The following is a 4,530-nucleotide window of genomic DNA, read 5'->3' as shown; positions in this document are numbered from 1 at the left end:
GAGACCTCTGGAATTTTCTTGTGAAGAAACTGAAGAGTCCAGTCATCTTACAAAATGAAGACAAGAACACAAACAAAACTCATCAGGAATTGCTTTTTGTTTAGCCTTTCCCAAATCCCATCAGATTTTTCATGGAGTGTAGCCACCAAAACTGCAATCCCATTTCTGATACAGATGAACCATAATTCTGGGCAAAAGTAGAACCATTTCTCTTATGTTTCTAATGTATTTCTAAACAACATCAAGAATGTAACAAAGTATTTTGTGATAGTCCTACCAGCATCTCGGCCTATTTCTTCAGAAATAATCTGATTGTAACAGTTATCCCTCCGGGACTGTAACCTACAATTTAGAAGTCATCATCTCAAAGTATTGTTCCTGGTACTGTTTGCTAAGTCAATTGCCTTGCAGTTCACAGCCTGAAATTCACCTCTATTAAGCTGTTCATGTACGCAGCCTTAAAGCATTTTTCTGAATGTTTGCTTGACATTTTACAAACCGGAATGGCTTAATATCATCTAAAAGATGAGATATTTGACTGAAAATTTCTCCCTGTAGATCATCTTCAAAAATATTACAGGTCTTGGGGCACCTGGGTGGCTCAGTCGGTTAAATGTCTGACTCTTGATTTCGGGTCAGGTCATGATCTCATGATTAGTGAGATCAAGCCCTTCATGGGGCTCTGTGCTGACAGTAAGAAGCCTGCTTGGGATTTTCTCTCTCCCTCTGCCTCTTCCTCTCAAAATAAATAAATAAACAAAAAAAATGAAAAAATATATTAAACGTCTGTTCTCTATTTAGTAGCCTGTTTGATATTAAACCTCAAAAATGCCATTTATCCTGTTCTGTTTTCTAGCTGAAAGCCAGTTATTCTCTACGTCAAAATAAAACCTATTATTTATAATGGAATCTTTGATATAGAAAGAATCTAGTTCCTAAAGTAAATAACACACAAAAGCAATACCCCAAGAAAGGTATGCTTCTTTCTCCAAAATAATTTGAATTCAACACGTATTAATCCTACCAGTAATTTTATATGCTATTTATGTCATTTTTGCTTATGTAATAGGAAATTGAGATCCATCAGTCTACTATAGATTAGAGTGTCCCCTCTGGAAACTTGAAAAACTGAGAATCCTGTTGGAAGTATACAAGATGTCTAGTGCCTTAACTCTTTGTGTTAATAGATCATGTATTGTTTCTCAACAAATTGTACAATTTCATTATTAAGTCCCTTTAAATCTCTCTAATCAATTTGATGTGGTCCGGGTAACTTATTCTTAAGGGTGAACATCAAAGGAAGAATGAGTTGGATAAGAGGCTACCTGAGTGGTAGGAAGCAGCAGGGGAATGAGGTAGGGTTAGATAAAGGAGTTACGTTTTGATTCTGGTTGCAGTCATAGCTAAGGATGTTCACTTCCCAGTCTCAGCTAGAATTCCTTTGATATCATCCATAATCCATAGTCTCGAAGCATCATCTGAGGACATGGCAAATAGTAGGTATCTAATAAATGTTTGTTGCATAAATAAATTAATCCAATCTTAAACTTTGAGCTTAATACTAATGATATTTTTTGTTTGTTTCCCTAAAACAACCTTTTATGAGATTTTGGGCAGTCATGGCTGCATGAGTTTTGAGACTTCTGCATCACAGAACAAGAAAATTGCTTTATTGTACCTCAACCTGAATGGGAATGTATCTTGTTCATCTCTCTCTCTCTCTCTCTCTCACTTTTCTGTTACTTTAAGACAAGTTTTAAATGTAAGTAATATCTCTTAATTGATGTCACGTAGATAATGAGAGAACAAGGGCCAGGATGGTTCTAGAATACACAAAAAAATAGTCAAAGCCTTAATAATACTTTCAGTTTTTCATTAAAACATACTATTGTGAATGTGCTGATTTGGCAAAGAATGACCTCTTGGCTCTGAAAATTATTTTTCCTGTAATGTTAAATGGGTGTCAAGAAATTAATCCTCCCACCACACTTATAGAAACAATAATAGTATGAGTTGGTTATGAGCCGCTTTGATAGGGTACTGTAAAGCCCTTTAGTCTTTAAAGAGTCCTGGCATTAGGTAACTTTAATTGTTGGTTTCAGATGTCAGTCTCCATCAGGAACACAGCTGGAGACTGATAGGTGTCACTTGGGAATAAGCATTTTGGATTACTTTGAAGTCAATTGGACTGAACATGAAAATTTTATAGTTAGTGGCAGATTTCTTTTTAAGATATATTTAAGTAAAGTATCACTTAAACCAGTTACATTAAAAACCATCCAGAATAAGAAACCTCAAAGGAAAATTCTCCTCAGTGGCAAGTGTTAATCAAATAAACCAAGAAAACATTTTTCCCAAACCCATAATTTCCATGTTTTGAGTCGTTCTCATTTGGACACAGCCCATTTTTAACTCTTTCGTTTAATTTCTTAGGATTTTCTGTTTTAAAATTGTTATTTCAAAAAGTCATAGAGATGGTAAAACACACAGGGTGAGGCAGGTGGTGTAATGGTCAGGAACAGTAGGGAACACTTTGGGAGTTCTGTGTGTGCCTGGCTGTGACTGATCCCTTATGGTTTTAATTTTTTTTTTTTTTTACATTTATTTTTGAGAGACAGAGTGAGACAGAGAGTGAGTGGGGGAGGAGTAGAGAGGGGGGAGACACAGAATCTGAAGCAGGCTCCAGGCTCTGAGCAAGAGTTCAGCACAGAGCCCGATGCAGGGCTCAAACCCACAAACTGTGAGATCATGACCTGAGCTGAAGTTAGATGCTCAACCGACTGAGCCACCCCGGCACCCCGTGACCCCTCACGTTTTTATGTGAGCCTCCCTGGAAGATACAAGATCAATGCCTCCTGTTTCTCAGAGTTGTCTTTTTTATACAGAGAGGAGTCAGGACTGACTCATTTACTCTCCAACAGGTGCAAGAGGGCAACAGGGTGTTTTCCCTTGACGGTTAGTAGGTTTCAATTTTGTTTCCTACTTGAGAGTTTACATACATCAGTTTTTAAGTTGAGTTGTGATTTATAGCAGACTCTTAATGCCCTTGAAATCAAAATGAAAAGTAACTTAATATTAAAGTCCATGGATTCCAAATTAGTGAGCAGATAGGAGTCAGTACATGTCAGACTACGTGCTGCGTACTGGCATTAGGCAGTGAATCTCTACCCAAAACGAAACGAAACAAAAAGAAACAAACAAACAAAAACCCCACGATTAAGAAAATAAAAAATAAATGATATGTACTATATGAATTCATGGGCTGCAATGTTTCCATCTTTCCAGTTCTCCAGCTTTTAACTCTTATTTCAGTACAAAAAACTTCATATTAACATCAGACTGATCACTTCGTGCTTTATTCCCTCAATCTTCTCATTCTCGCCATCGCCTACGACACTGTTAGCTTCTTCTATTCTTGAATTACTGCAGAAACTTTTGTTCTGGACACTTCATATATTTTACTGTTACTGGCATAGATAGCAAACAGAATGACTGCGGGTGATGACTCTTATATCTGCCATCAGAGGACATTTAGATTGAGCTCATTGCCCAGTTGCTGATCCAGCCGCAAACAAATGAATTTGTGATTTTTTCTAGAATGAGAGATACAATGATTAAACGCATATGTTAGAACTCTCTAAGAGTGGAAGCTGTCATAAGCATTATACAGTCACAGAGTCAGAGAGTGAAATGTATCTTAGGGTGTTTATCTCTCAGTGGGATACAAAGCCCTTCCTAACAATGGGTGGTCACACTTTACAGCTTCAGCATCGCGCTGTGTTTTACGCCTTAGTTTTTCCTTTGGATGCATAGGCCAGTGATCATAGTGGAAGAAACACTACATAGGAAACCAGGGCCCCAGGTACCAGGTGCACGTCTGCCACCATTTGTTGGCATTTAACTTCTGTGTTCAGTTTCCTCATCTGCAGAAAAAGGGGATCCAGCTCAGTGGTTATTTCTAAAGGCCTGCTCCAGCTTTAGCACTGATTCTGCCGCTCCCACCTTCTTGTTTGCCAGCCAATGAATAAGCATTTAATCGTTGCCTAATATGTACCTAGGTTGGATGAATTTCCCAGTGACTAAATAAATCTGTTTCCCAACTGAGGCCAGGTCTATAAATGGTAAGTAAATTAAACCAATAGCATAAGGGCTGTTCTACTCATATTTCTGCAGATTTTCTGTGAAGAGTAACTGGGGGTCAGGGACCAACTGCGTACATGGGTCTGGCTGCTAATTTCGCATCAGAGGACCTGTGCTAATCCAGGATAATTACTTTTCAGGTCCAGCTTATCATGGGTGCGTGAATATGGCCGTCATTCAGATGGTGTCCTGTAACAACTTTCAAGTGATGGGAGGAGGGGAAGAAGTGAGTCATGTTAGTAGACATAATTACATGTAGTGAAAAAAGTACTGGGAGAGTTCAATTAAACCCACACAAATATATACACATAACTGGATGTGTTTAGTTAGGATTGGGATTGCCCACAGACCGTATAATCATTGATAGTCTTGACTGATGTGATCTGTTAG

Source organism: Panthera leo, chromosome B2 (assembly GCF_018350215.1).
Source record: "Panthera leo isolate Ple1 chromosome B2, P.leo_Ple1_pat1.1, whole genome shotgun sequence".
Taxonomy (NCBI): Eukaryota; Metazoa; Chordata; class Mammalia; order Carnivora; family Felidae; genus Panthera; species Panthera leo.
Note: the sequence above shows the minus strand (reverse complement) of the source record.